Source organism: Hypanus sabinus, chromosome 2 (genome assembly GCF_030144855.1).
Source record: "Hypanus sabinus isolate sHypSab1 chromosome 2, sHypSab1.hap1, whole genome shotgun sequence".
Taxonomy (NCBI): domain Eukaryota; kingdom Metazoa; phylum Chordata; class Chondrichthyes; order Myliobatiformes; family Dasyatidae; genus Hypanus; species Hypanus sabinus.
Window position 1 is genome coordinate 95545921 of NC_082707.1, and position 15865 is coordinate 95561785.

A 15865-nucleotide genomic window follows, 5' to 3' on the forward strand; every position below is an offset into this window, starting at 1 on the left:
CTGTAAAAGCTTTTATAGATATGTGAAAAGAAAAAGATTGGTTAAGACAAATGTAGGTCCCTTACAGTCAGAAACAGGTGAATTGATCATAGGGAACAAAGACATGGCAGACCAATTGAATAACTACTTTGGTTCTGTCTTCACTAAGGAGGACAGAAATAATCTTCTGGAAATAGTAGGGGACCGAGGGTCTAGTGAGATGGAGGAACTGAGGGAAATACATGTTAGTAGGAAAGTGGTGTTAGGTAAATTGAAGGGATTAAAGGCAGATAAATCCCCAGGGCCAGATGGTCTGCATCCCAGAGTGCTTAAGGAAGTAGCCCAAGAAATAGTGGATGTATTAGTGATAATTTTTCAAAACTCCTTAGATTCTGGATTAGTTCCTGAGGATTGGAGGGTGGCTAATGTAACCCCACTTTTTAAAAAAGGAGGGAGAGAGAAACCGGGGAATTATAGACTGGTTAGACTGACATCAGTGGTGGGGAAAATGTTAAGAGTCGGTTATCAAAGATGTGATAACAGCACATTTGGAAAGTGGTGAAATCATCGGACAGAGTCAGCATGGATTTGTGAAAGGAAAATCATGTCTGACGAATCTTATAGAATTTTTTGAGGATGTAACTAGTAGAGTGGATGGGGAGAACCAGTGGATGTGGTATATTTGGATTTTCAAAAGGCTTTTGAAAAGGTCCCACACAAGAGATTAGTGTGCAAACTTAAAGCACACAGTATTGGGGCTATGGTATTGATGTGGATAGACAATTGGATGGCAGACAGGAAGCAAAGAGTGGGAGTAAATGGGACCTTTTCAGACTGGCAGGCAGTGACTAGTGGGGTACCGCAAGGCTCAGTGCTGGGACCCCTGTTGTTTACAATATATATTAATGATTTAGACGAGGGAATTAAATGTAGCATCTCCAAGTTTGCGGATGACACGAAGCTGGGCAGCAGTGTTAGCTGTGAGGAGTATGCTAAGAGGATGCAGGGTGACTTGGATAGGTTAGATGAGTGGGCAAATTTATGGCAGATGCAATTTAATGTGGATAAATGTGAGGTTATCCACTTTGGTGGCAAGAAAAGGAAAACAGATTATTATCTGAATGGTGGCCGATTAGGAAAAGGGGAGGTGCAACGAGACCTGGGTGTCATTATACACCAGTCATTGAAAGTGGGCATGTAGGTACAGCAGGCGGTGAAAAAGGCGAATGGTATGTTGGCATTCATAGCAAGAGGATTCGAGTACAGGAGCAGGGAGGTTCTACTGCAGTTGTGCAAGACCTTGGTGAGACCACAGCTGGAATATTGTGTGCAGTTTTAGTCCCCTAATCTGAGGAAAGACATTTTTGCCATAGAGGGAGTACAAAGAAGATTCACAAGATTGATTCCTGGGATGGCAGGACTTTCATATGAAGAAAGACTGGATTGACTAGGTTTATACTCACTGGAATTTAGAAGTTTGAGGGGGGATTTTATTGAAACGTATAAAATTCTAAAGGGGTTGGACAGGCAAGATTGTTCCCAATGCTGGGGAAATCCGGAACGAGGGGTCACAGTTTAAGGATAAAGGGGAAGCCTTTTAGGACAGTGATGAGGAAAAACTTCTTCACACAGAGAGTGGTGAATCTGTGGAATTCTCTGCCACAGGAAACAGTTGAGGCTGGTTCATTGGCTATATTTAAGAGGGAGTTAGATATGGCCCTTGTGGTTAAAGGGATCAGGGGGTATGGAGAGAAGGCAGGTACAGGGTTCTGAGTTGGATGATCAGCCAGGATCATACTGAATGGTGGTGCAGGCTCGAAGGGCCGAATGGCCTACTCCTGCACCTATTTTCTATGTTTCTATGTTTCATCATGGCTGATCTATTTCCCTCTCAGCTCCATTCTCCTGCCTTCTACCCATAACCTTTTACATCCTGACTAATCAAGAACCTATCAACCTTAGCCTGTGACTCTGGCTTCCACAGGCGCCTGTGACAATGAATTTCACAGAATCACCACCCTCTGATTAAGGAAATTCCCCCTCCCCATCTCTGTTCTAAATGGTCGTCCCTCTATTTTGAGACTGTGCCCTCTGATTCTAGACTCCTCCACCAAAGGAAATATCCTTTTCACATCCCCTCTATCTAGGCCGGGGGTCGGCAACCCACGGCTCTTTTACCTCTGTGCTGCGGCTCCCTGTTGCTTTGGGAAATAATTGGTCTTTTGCAGCATCCGCGCCCATGGGGGCCAGGTTGAGGGAGGCTTAAAAGCAAGGCTGTTTAGTTCGAATGAAGTTATTCGACTGCAGTTTACTGACTGCGTGAGCACACCGCTACAATGTGTTTTTATCGCTATTAATATACGTCACCACTGCCAATACCTGACACCCGTCAGCGCGCAATTTCTTTAATTTTTCGATCCAAGGTAGGCCAACTATGGAGAATTCTAAAAAAAAGAAAAGTGACTGAAGAAAACAGAACGTTTAATGATACATGGACAGATTCATTTGCTTTCACTGTTGACGAGACTGGTTTACCGGTATGCTTAATATGCAATGAGAAACTAGCAAACAACAAAAAGTCAAATGTTGCAAAGCATTTCTAGAATAAACACGCAGCCTTTGCTCAAAAATATCCGGATGGAGATGAGAGAAAAAAAGCCGTTTCGGAACTGATGCGGAAGGTTGATCTGAGCAAAAATCATTTCAAGCAATGGATGAAGTCCGAAAAACCAACGACATACGCTAGTTATATTGCCGCTTAGGAAATAGTCAGGCACGGGAAGCAGTTTACAGATGGTGAATATATAAAAGAATCTTTCATTAAGATTTCAGAACATCTATTCACGGACTTTAAAAACGAGTGAAATTGTGCAGAAAATCAGGGATATGCCCCTCTCTGCAAAGACTGTCAAAGACAGAACCATAAAAATGGCAGAAGACATCACAAGACGGCAAATTAAAGACATCAATTCAGCTGTGGCCTACTCGATTGCCTGTGACGAGTCTAAAGACAAAGGTGATATTGAACAAATAGCGTTGTTCTGCCGGTATGTAAACTCTGCCGGGCCACAAGAAGAACTGATTGAGTTGATACCTCTAAAAGACCAAACACGGGGGGAGGACATCTGTGAGGCTGTCTTGAATTGTTTAAGAGCCAAAGGAATAAAGACTACCCACCTGGTGTCAGTAGCTACTGATGGGGGCACCGAATACGACGGGAACGCACAAGGGAATTGTGGCTTTACTGCAGAAGTCGCTGGACAGAAAGCTGCTGATTTTTCACTGCATCTTGCACCAAGAGGCACTGTGCGCTCAAACATTTCCTCCGGAATGCACAGAAGTAATGGATGTTGTCATTCAGATTGTCAATAAAATAATGGCAAAAAGTTTAAATCACTGTCAATTCCGTTTGTTACTGGACGAGCTGGAAAGCGCATATTCTGATCTCCTGCTGCACAACAAAGTCTGGTGGCTGTCCAGAGGGGAGGTGCTGAAACGCTTTGTCGCGTGTCTGGAAGAAGTGAAAACTTTCCTGGGCAGCAAAGGGCTGGAAAAGCTACACTTCATGGTAGACACGACAGCGCACCTGAACACGCTGAACACAGCTCTTCAGGGGAAAGGACGTACAGCCCTACACATGTTGGAGGAGTTTTAGCATTCGAGCGCAAGTTGACAGTGCTTGCCAGAGATTGACAGAAAGGCACTTTGTCTCACTTCCCCAATTTGAGAGAGTTCAAACAAGGTCACGACATGATAAGTTCGGAGTATTTACATTCTGCAATCATCGCAATGCAAACATCGTTTGGGAAACGCTTCTGTGAGTTCAGAGAGGAAAAAAAAACACATTATCCTTCCCGGTCACTCCCCCAAGCATCGATTCATCTCTACTGAATACGACTGCATTGGCAGGTGTGAGTAAACCTGATCTTGAGATGGAACTGGCCGAAATAGCCGACAAAGACATATGGGTGTCCAAGTTTAGACGCTTGACAGCAGACCTTGAAGATGTTGCCCGTCAGAAGGCCGTTCTTGCTCAGAATCACAAATGGAGTGATATTGAAAACCTCCCTAAACCGGACAAACTTGTGTTCGAAACATGGAATGCTATCCCCGACATTTATGTAAACATTAAAAAGTATGCGCTTGGAGTCCTGTCGATCTTTGGATCCACATATGTATGTGAGCAGGTGTTCTCCAACATGAACTTTATTAAAAACAAACATCGTGCACGCCTCACAGATGACAGCTTGCGATTCTGTGTAAAGATGAAGGTGACGTCATACAGCCCTGATGTGCAGATGCTGTGCGCTGAGGTCCAGGAGCAGAAATCCCATTAACCGTATGATACATATTTTAATTGCCTATTATTTTAGGAATATTCATATTTTTTCATTGTTCAGTGAAATAGTCCTTTTATTTTTCAGGTTGACAGCTGGCTGATGTTATTTTTGGTTTGCTGCTGGCGGAAAATTTAAGTTCAGCGTTTTTCATAAATACAAGAAGAACTCAAATAGACATTGAGTATTTTACTTAAAAGTAACCTTCAACCCAACGTCTTTTTTTCGGAGTTCAAAATGTTTTTGTTGCATGCAGAAATGTAATTTCGTTTTCTCTGCAGGAGTTCATCAATTTCATAAATGCAACACATTATAGTTTGTTTATACATAGCATAAAGGCAAAAAAACGTTGTATGCAGTGTTATTTCATTTTAAATGTCAAACGGGTTTTGTGGCTCCCAGTGTTTTCTTTTCTGTGGGAAACGGGTCCAAGTGGCTCTTTCAGTGGTAAAGGCTGCTGACCCCTGATCTAGGCCTTTCAACATTCAATAGTTTTCAATGAGATTGCCCCTCATTTTTCTAAATTCCAGTGAGTACAGCCCCAAAGTCTTCAATCACTGTTCATATTATAACCCTTTCATTCCTGGAATCATTCTCGTGAACTCCCTTGGAATCCTCTCCAATGTCAGCACATCTTTTCTTAAATAAGGGGTCCAAAACTGCTCATGAACTGCTCATGATACTCCAAGTGAGGCCTTACCAGCGCTTTATTCAGCCTTTACATTACATCCTTGCTTTTACGTATATTCTAGTCCTCTTGAAATGAATGCTAACATTGCATTTGCCTTCCTCAACACTGACTCAACCTGCAAATTAACCTCTGGAGAATCCTGCACAAGGACTCCTTATACCCTTTGCACCTCAGATTTTTGAACGTTCTACCCTTTTAGAAAATAATCTATGTTTTTGTTCCTTCTACCAAAGTGCATGACCATACACTTCATGACACTGTATTCCACCTGCCATCTCTTTGCCCATTCTCCTGATCTGTCTATGCCCTTCTGTAGCCTCTCTGCTTCCTCAACACTACCTGGTCCTCCACGTATCTTTCTATTATTTACAAACCTGGTCACAAAGCCATCAATTTCTTCATCCAAATCATTAACATACAATTTAAAAAGAATCGATCCCAACATAGACCCCTGTGGAACACCACTAGTTACTGGCAGCCAACCAGAAAGGGCTCCTTTTACTCCTACTCTTTGCCTTCTCCCAGTCAGTCAATACTCTATCCATGCTAGTATCTTCCCTGTAATACACTGGGCTCTTACCTTGTTTAGCAGCTCCACGTGCAGCACCTTGCCGAAGGCCTTCTGGAAGTCCAAGTACACAACATCCAGCAATTTTCCTTTGACAATCTGCTTGTTATTTCTTCAAAGAATTCCAACAGATTTGACAGGCAAGATTTTCTCTTCAGGAACCTATGCTGACTTTGGCCTATTTTATCATGTACCTCCCAGTACCCCAAAAGCACCTCCTTAGCAACCAACTCCAACATCTTCCCAACCACAGGTCTTTTCCTTTTTTTGTTTTATTTTTAAAACTTCCCCAATCCTCTAACTACCCACATTTTTTTGCTCTATTATCTGCCCTCTCCTTCGCTTTTATGTTGGTTTTGACTCCCCTTGTGAGTTACAGTTGTGTCAAACTGTCTTTAGAATACTTCCTCTTCTTTGAGATGTATCTATCCTGCACCTTCCAAATGTGCAGTCACTGGAGTAAAATAGTGAAGGTCCAAGGGCAAGATTGCTATATCATAGGGAAATGAGAAATTGTTCTGTTCCTTGTTTGAACCAAACGTGGCTTGCTCCCAGCACACCGGATTCAGTAATCAAACCCGAAGGTTCTCAATTCACAGGATGGACAAACTATTGATTCAGAAAAGGCAAAAGGTGGAGATGTGTGTTTCATGATGGTTGCGCTCTGATGAGGTGATTTTGTTGCACTCGTGTTCTCCTGACCTTGAATGCTTAACAGTCAAATGCCATCCATTCTATTGACTTACTTAGGGAATTCTCCTCCATAATTTTGACTGTAGTTTACATCCCACCAGTGGCTGACTATAATCAACTGCATGATGCTGTCTCCAAACAAGAAACAGTCCATCCTAATGCATTTCAAATCAGAGCTGTGGACTTCAACCAAACTTGTTTGAAGAAAACCCTATCCAATTACCATCGGCATATAACCAGAGGTCCCAACACACAAGACCACTGTTATACTAAGACAAGTATGCCTACCATTCCATGCCCAGACTGCATTTCGGTAAATCTGATCACTTCAATAGTTCCATTTAAAAATCAGAGAAATGTATCCAATATAGAACTTGAAATTCTTACACTCCTCAGACATCCTTGAAACAGAAGAAAAACCCCCAAAGAAGGGATGAAAGAAAAAAAGAAGCAAGAACCCCAAAGTCCCCTGTCCCCCTCCCACACACAAGCAGCAGCAACTCTCCCCCTTCCCCAAATTATTCTGGCATAAAGCATCAGCATTCCCATCACCCACCTTGCAAGCAACAGTGAAGCCTCCAAAGAGAGTCCATGGTCTACCGTATATCAAAAACTAAAACTGTTCACTTCAACTACTATTTGTCTCTCTTCTTCCCTCCCTCCAGATATTGCTCTTTCCATAGCAACAGGGAATAAAACAGTTGCTATTTTGATGTTACAGTCAGTCTGAGGCGTTACTTTTTCATTTCCAGATAACCTGACATGAGAGTCAGCAAATCAATTACCGAGTGCAGAGCCCTCCAAGGGCCAACCTCGCTGTCTTTGATGTTCCAACTCCCGCTATGCTTCAGAATGCGACAGCAGCGAGAATTTGTGTCCACAGGGTCACGCAGGCCAGGCATTGACCTGGACATACCGAGCTCCAAGAACGGGAACACGCCATCGTGAAAACACTGCAGTTTTTGAGTGCCGCTGTAGATCAAAGATTCTGATAGGACCCCAGCCACCCTGAAAAGGAAAACAGAGACATTTAGAATAGGAAGAATTTAACTGCTCACTGATGAGTTGGGAGAAGTCGCCTTCCGGTGCCATCTTTAGCTCTGACCACTCTTGGCTATCCTTCTACCTGCATATAGGCCAAGGTGAAAGGGCAACACTCCGGAAATTAGGACAACAAAGAGGTGTTCTTGGGAGGCAGAGGAGCAGCTATGTGATTGTTTTGAGTTAGTGGACTGGGTCGTATTTAAGTACTCCTCTGTGGATCTGAATGAATACACCATGGTTGTAATACACTTTATTAAAACAGTTGTAGATGAGTGTGACTCCACAAAATCATTCAGAGTCTTCCCCAATCAGAAGCCCATGAGATCTACAATCTGCTGAGGGCCAGATCAGAGGCATTCAAGTCTGGTGACCCAGAAAGTTACAAGAGGTCCAGATATGATTTCAGAAAAGCCATCTTAGAGGTGAAGTGGCAATTCCAGACTAAACACGAATCAACACAGTATGCTTTACTGTTATGGTAGGTTTGAATACTATCACCTCTTATAAAATTAAATCAAGTTTCATAGATGATAACAGGGCTTGCTTCCAGATGAGCTCAATGCCTTCTATGCTTGCTTTGACTGTCAAAACATAGAAGAACTATCATGAACTCCCACAGCCCCTGACATTCTTGCGATTTCATTCTCTGATTGTGCAAGCAGCAGTCAGGAGGGTTAACCCATAAAAAGCATCCAGCCCAGATGGGGTACCCGGCCAAATACTAAAGACCTGTGCTGATCAACCAGCAGGAGTGCTCGTTGAGATCTTTAAACTCTCACTTTGGCAGCCTGTGGTATTAACCTGTTTCAAGCAGGCTTCAGTTACCTAGTCCCTAAGAAGAATGCAGTAACCTGCCTCAATGACTGTCATCCAGTAGCACTTATGGCCAGTGTAATGAAGTGCTTTGAGAGGTTGGTGTGAAACATATCAACTCCTGCCTGACAGCGACTTGGATCTGCTTACATTTGACTACCGGAACAACAAACCACAGCAGATGCTGCCTCACTGGCTCTTCGCTCAACCCTAGACTATCTGGATGGCAAATTTTCATATATTAGGATGCTCTTCATTGACTACATCTTGGCATTCAATACCATCAACCCTTCAAAACTAATCAATAAGCTTAAAGACCCAGGCCTCAATACCTCCTTGTGCAATTGGATCCTGGATTTCCTCACTTACAGACCCCAGTCAGTTTGGATTAGCAACAGCATCTCTCCCATGATCTCCATCAGCACCCCAAGCCTGTGTGTTTAGCCCCACGTTCTACTTGCTTTATACTTATGACTGTGTGGCTAGGCACAGCTCTAATGTGATATTCAAGCTTGCTGACGACACCACTGTCGTAGGCTGAATCAAAGGTGGTGACGAATCAGCATTTAGGAAGGAGACTGAAAATCTGGCTGAGTGGTGCCACAACAACAGCCTCTTATTCAATGTCAGCAAGACCAAGGAGCTGATTATTGACCTCAGCAGGAGGAAACCTGAGGTCCATGAGCCAGTCGTCATAAGAGGATTGGGGGTAGAGAAGATAAGCAACTTTCCTTGGTGTTTCAGAGGATCTGTCCTGGACCCAGCAAGTAAGTGCAATTATGAAGAAAGCAGTGCAGTAACTTCCTTAGGAATTTGTGAATTCAGCACATCTAAAACTTGTTTATTATTCTATTAAGGATTTATTGAGTATGCTTACAAGGAAATGAATCTCAGGGTGACACATATGTACTTTAATAATAAATTTAGTTTGAACTTTTTCCTCACCTGAGAGTCACCCAGCAACCTGCCTCCTGCAATGTAGAGGTGACTACTTCACTGCAGCTTCTATCAATCACCTTCTCATTCCCCATATGAGCCGGAAGTCTTCCAGCAGCAGCTTCAGTTCACTAACGTGATTTGTAAGGAGCTGCAGATGCAGTTATGATGGAGTCTGGAGATCTCTCAGAATTCCCACATCTTAGAAGAAGACACCACTGACCCTGGACCCATTCTCACTGTGCTAGCTATGAACTAATAGACAAAGAAAGAAAGAAACCTACCAGAAATTTATCTTAGCCTTCGCCTCTTTTCACCAAAGCCTTAAACTAGCCACTTCTAAACAATAATTGGTGCACAGCCGTGAACATTGTGGATAAACACTGCTGCATGGACTTGGAGCTCCTCGTGGTAAGGTGTATACCGTTCTTTCTCCCGAGGGAATTCACGACGATAATAATTATGGATGTAAGCTATGATGGCCACAAGCTAAAGCTAAGTTAGCATTGGAAAAGCTACATGATAGCACCAATAAACAGCTCATGGCTCACCCGCATGGAATGATCATTGTAGCAGGGGACTTCAATCACACAGATCCTAAACTGGTCATGCCCAAATTTTACAAAAATGTGGATTTCCCAACGTGAGAAAATAACATACTAGACCAAGTCTACACAAATATTCCAGGTGCATTCAAAGCGACCCCATCTGCACACCTAGGACAATCAGACCATATCTCCCTCACACTGACCCCAGCTTACAGACCACAGATCTGCAGAGTAAAAACAACTATCAAGACAGTACATGTGTGGTCTGAGGAAGCCACCTCAAGGCTACAGGACTGTTTTGACAACACATATTGGGGCTTGTTCGCAAAGGGAGCAGACCTGGAGGAATATGCTGGTTCAGTCCTAGGATATATTAAGTTTTACTCAGAGAATGTAATAACACAAAAGACAGTTAAGGTGTTTCCCAAACAAAAGCCATGGATTAACAGCAATGTGAGGGCACAACTCAGGGAGCGTAATGCAGCCTTCAGGTCAGGAGACAAACAAACCTTCAGTGAAGCATGGAGGAATCTCCGCAGGGGCATCAGGGATGCAAAGCATAAATACAAATTGTGCATTGAAAATCAGTTTGATAACAACAACCCCCACAGTATGTGGAAAGGTATCAAGGTGCTGACAGACTGCAAAACCAATAATCTGCTGCCAGATGATGACGCCACACTGCCTGATATCCTAAACCAGTTCTTTGCCTGCTTTGATAATCAGTGGGAGGAGGCTGCTCCACTCATCAACCCACCTGATGATGATTCCACACTGGTCCTTAAGCAACACCAGGTGAGATCCACCCTGAGGAAAGTGAATGCATGTAATGCAGCTGGCCTTGATGGAGTGCCCGGCTGGATACTGAAAGCACGTGCTGACCGGCTTGCTGAGGTGTTTACAAGTATATTTAACCTCTCACCAACAAGCTGCTGTTCCAATATGCCTTAAAACCTCCACCATCATCCCAGTGCCTGAATGATTATTGCCCTGTAGCACTGCCACCCATAGCCATGAAGTGCTTTGAGAGACTTGTGCTCTCACACAGTAAAGCTATAATCCCACCTGATCTGGACAAACACCAGTTTACCTACCAGGCAAACCACTCCACAGAGGATGCAATCACAACAGCCCTCCATATTGCTCTGACTCACTTAGAGGAACCAAACACATATATGAGGATGCTATTTGTGGACTTCAGTTCTGCATTGAACACAGTCATCCCGCATAAACTGGTCAGCAAACTGAACACTCTTGGCCTTGGTTCCTCCCTGGATGTAAGATATAATGGCCATAATGGCCAGTTCAGTTTGCTGACCAGTTTATGGACTTCCTCACAGACCGACCACAGCAAGTCAGAGTTGGTGAGCACACCTCCACCACCCTCATCTTAAACACAGGCACCCCGCAGGGCAGTGTGCTGAGCCCTATGCTCTACACACTCTTCACACACGACTGCACCCTCGTCTACACCTCCAACTCCATAATTAAATTTGCGGATGATACCACAGTGGTTGGCCTGATCTCGGACGAGGATGAAACAGCCTACAGGCTCGAGGTGGATCATCTGACGGAGTGGTGTAAGCACAACGACCTGGTCCTTAACACTTCTAAAACAAAAGAGATGATCATTGACTTCAGGAAATCAAAGGACAGAGTACACACACCCCTTCCATATACATGGAGAGGTAGTGGAAAGTGTGGAAAACCTAAAGTTCCTTGGAGTTATGTTGTCAAAGCAGCTGACATGGACCACCAACACCTCGCTGACATGGACCACCAACACCTCGCTGACATGGATCACCAACACCTCGCTGACATGGACCACCAACACCTCGTTGACATGGACCACCAACACCTCGCTGACATGGATCACCAACACCTCACTGACATGGCCCACCGACACCTCGCTGACATGGACCACCAACACCTCGTTGACATGGATCACCAACACCTCGCTGACATGGATCACCAACACCTCGCTGACATGGACCACCAACACCTCGCTGACATGGACCACCAACACCTCGCTGCTTGTATAAAAGGCACAACAAAGACTCTTCGTCCTCAGAAAGCTGAAACAGGCCAAACTCCCACAAAAGCTGTTGCTTAACCTCTACAGAAGCACAATTGAAACCATCCTGACCAACAGTGCCACAGTGTGGTGTGTCAGCTGCACAGCCACTGAGTGACAAGACCTGCATCATGTGAAGGTGGCCCAGTGAATTGTCAGGATGGAGCTCCCAGGACCGGACACCATCTATTCCAGCAGACTTAGGAGGAAAGTAATCAGCATAACCAGAGACACCACACACCCCGGCCACTCCCTGTTTGACCCGCTGCTGTCCAGCAAAAGGTTCAGGACACTAAAAGCCAGACTGAGGAACAGCTTCTACCCCAGAGCTGTGGCCTCCATCACACCACTCGCACAGAACAATGACTGAAACTGTGAGCACACACATGCACACACAAGAACTCAAATACTTGCACTAACAGCACTTTGTGCATTCCTATGATGTTCTGATGCTGCTTCAATTTATTTTCTGCTACTTAGCTATCTAATATTGTTTTTCTATTACTGTCTTGTTTTTATCTACCACTTTGTTTGATTGGCTGAGAGGAAGCCAAACAGAGTTTCATTGTACCTATGTATAATGACAATAAAGATCATTCAGTTCAATTCACTTTCCCTTGCAACTGCCAAGTAATGCAGCACCTATTCTTTTATCTCTTTCCTTCTCATCAGCATTCACGTGTATTTCTTCCAATCAAGTTCACTGCATTCAGTGTTCATAATCTGGCTTCCTCTACACTGGAGAGACCAAACACAAATTGGATGATCACTTTGTATTCATTCCTCAGAGATGTCCCTGAGCTTTCTATCACTGTCACTTTAATTCCCCATTCCACCCCAACTCTGACCTATTGGTCTGTGATCTCCTGCACTATTATTATGAGGCCCATTGCAAGCTTGAAGAATAGCACCTCTGTCCTCTTGGACTCCATATTGAATCCTACAATTTCAGCTGACTCTATTTAATAGTTTTATTTTTTTTTATTGATAATAGAAATAGGTCCTTCCGGCCCTTCAAACCACGCCACCCAGTAAACCCCCATCCTGATTTAATCCTAGCCTAATATCTATTGTCTAAATGTAAAAAAAAATGGCTTGGCTCGATTTTTCTCCCTCTGGGAGTGGAGGGCACATCCAGCCAGATCTGCTGAGCATGTCTTCCAGTTCTGCATATTGAAGCTCCTACATTCCTTTATTTCTGTTCTTTTGTCCATGTTCTTTGTGCATCAAACATTAATTGGTGCATCCTTGGTACCTCTCACTCAAGGTGTATATATAATCCAACCTATCAGTCTGTGACTTCCTTCACTGTTATAACAAGGCCGATTGTAAACAGCATGAGAATGAAGTACAGATGTTCAATAAAGGTAGGAACCCTGAGTGAAAGATTTAGAGAAGGCTGAGTACTACAACTCTGACACATCACCAGTTGCCTTTGTAAATGGAAACCATGCAATCCGTGAGCACTTGTGCTTTGCCTTATAGTTACAATCTTGAATAAAGTATACCCTTCACCAGTTTTTAGTTGTGTGACTCTAATGGGATAGTGAATTTGACACCACCTTGGTTTTGAATGTATCCACCAGCCAAACAGTTTTATCATTACTTCTGAGATTAGATCCACTTTCACAGGAAGCTTGCAGGAGGTAAAACAGATTGAGAAACAAGTAACAACACTGCCATCTATCTGCCAATGTGAAAAATTGCCCAGGAATGGAATTGTGGGACCAGAGATACAGCACAGAAACAGGCTTGTTGTCTCACAGAGTTGGCAATAACCATCCACATTCATTTTCACAAATCTATGTTAATTCCATTATTCTTATTCTCTTCAGATCCTCATGCACAGGATTCTCTCCCATTTTTCACCATTCAACTACTGACTAGTGCAAAGTTACAGCAGTCAATTACCCAACCAGAATTCATGCCTTTGGGATGTGAGAGGAAACTGGATGAAATTGGTCACAGCAAACATACAAGCTCTCCCAAAATATACTAAGGTCATGATTTAATCTGGGTCTTTGCCACTGTGAGGCAGCAGCATATCTCTGCAGTGGTTGGAGTCTTCTGCTGTCCTGCAATATGTTTGTAGATGTTGGAGATCAAACATTCCATCCCTAAGATATCACAGCAAGAATTACTCATAGTGGGGTTCAACGTCAACCATCTTGAACAGCTTCATCACTGGTCTTTCCATAATAAGCTCAAAATTAGTGGCATTTGCTGATGATTATCTATTGGATTCACTGTCTGCAAAGACCTTAACTCAAAATGAAATTTTAAGCCCTATCGACAAAGGTATCTATGGGTACTCTCACTACAGGGAGATCATACTGCATCAACCTTCTCTTCAAAGACTAGTTTACTTCCATGTCTAGTCTCTGTGGTGAAGTCTAGCTGAAATATCCACTACTTGAGTGGGTGGTGGGTCCCCATCCCTACCAAGGAGGAGATACTTCTAGTTATCTAAGTTTGAACACAGATGAATTTATTTTTAATGATAAACATTAAAATTTAGACAAATAGTTCTTAACACACTTAACACCAATGGAGGATTTTTGATTTATATAAGATTTCCAAATTACAAAAGATTTATAAACTACAAAGGATTTACAAATACAGATATAATTCTTAGAACTAAAAGAATATACCATTAGGTTCCAGACGAACATGTTATTTGTCTCAGAAATTCAAGGTCAAGGAATGAATTTTGGTTCTTCTTTCTGTCACGCCATCTTTCTATCATTCTCCTTGTCATTCCTAATAATCTCCAATGCTTTCCAACATTTACACTGTTTTACACGTGATGTTTTTCTGATACTTTTGATATTATCTGCATGTGATGTTTTTCATGGGACAAAGTAATTCACACAGATGGTCTAAGGGTTTCTGGGGACAGAGATCCCAGACACCCAAAATTAATACTGTGAGAGCTGACTCACTGAGTACAAAAATATCCCAACTCTTCCTTGATCAACTCTACGTGTGACCATGTTTGATGTGCTAAATGACAAAATCAGTCTGGTCTGCAAACTTCCATTAACTCGGTCACAATGGTGCAAATACTTTGCCAGTGTTTTCTAATTTGAAGCAGGCCAATTAACATAACCCCATTGTTTTACATTGATTAAACAGGAGCCTACAAGACCTCATTGTTTACCTGTTTACAAGAAACTGAGTAAGGAATATTGGTTAGAAGTTTAACTTGGTCACTATCAACTCTGACCCTTTGGAAAGGTCATGCTGTAATGCTAGAAAGTTGAGGTGAACAATAAGCCTCTCAGATCCTGGAAAGTGACTATCCATCACAGTTGCACAATGTCCAGTTGCATTGGTAACTCTGTAGCAAAGTGCATGCTGTGTCTGGACAATATTAATGTATGAGCTGATAACTGGCAAGTCATGTTCAGGCCACAAAACTGCCAGCCAATGACTATTTTAACTGCAGAGTTTAACCATCTATCCCTCATATGCAATGATATTAGAGTTACTAAGTTCCCCAGTAATAATATCTTGAAGGTCAGCAATAACCAGAAGCACAACCAGAAGATCCACACATATGTGGATAAGGAATAGGCCAGAGATTGTGCATCCTGTGGTTAGTGACTGGGTGAATAAGTGTTGCTCTAACAACACTAAGCATGTTCAAAGCATCCAAAGGCAATTATTGTTGAGTAATAAATGCTATCGATTTTAGCAATGCCTTATTTCTTCAAAAATTAATTAAAATAAATCACTCTCCCTCCCCCCCCCCCTTCCCTATCTCCGACTAGTCATCCATGTCATGGATATCTTTTTGTATCAGGTAGCATCATTTGATTTAGATTGGTGGATAAATTCAAGGGATTAAGAGACCAACTCCTGCTTCTGTTTCCACATCATATCCTGAAATGCTAAATCTAACTTTCACCAAAACTTGTTCTTTCTTTTCGGTTTTTAGATCATCTATAGCAAATAAAAACAAAAACAATCACTTTCCTGCTGGAAAACAATTATGGATCAAGCAAAATAAGTCTTGAAAATAGAGAACACCAATATCTTTCTGGGTTCAGGAGGAAGGATCAATAGAAAGTCTCTGTAGAATCCTTTTTACATCACTGGATTGATATCTTTGCAACCAACATCAACATCAAGAATTGAATTTATTCAATGCAATTTACTTACCAAATCATTCCAAGATTC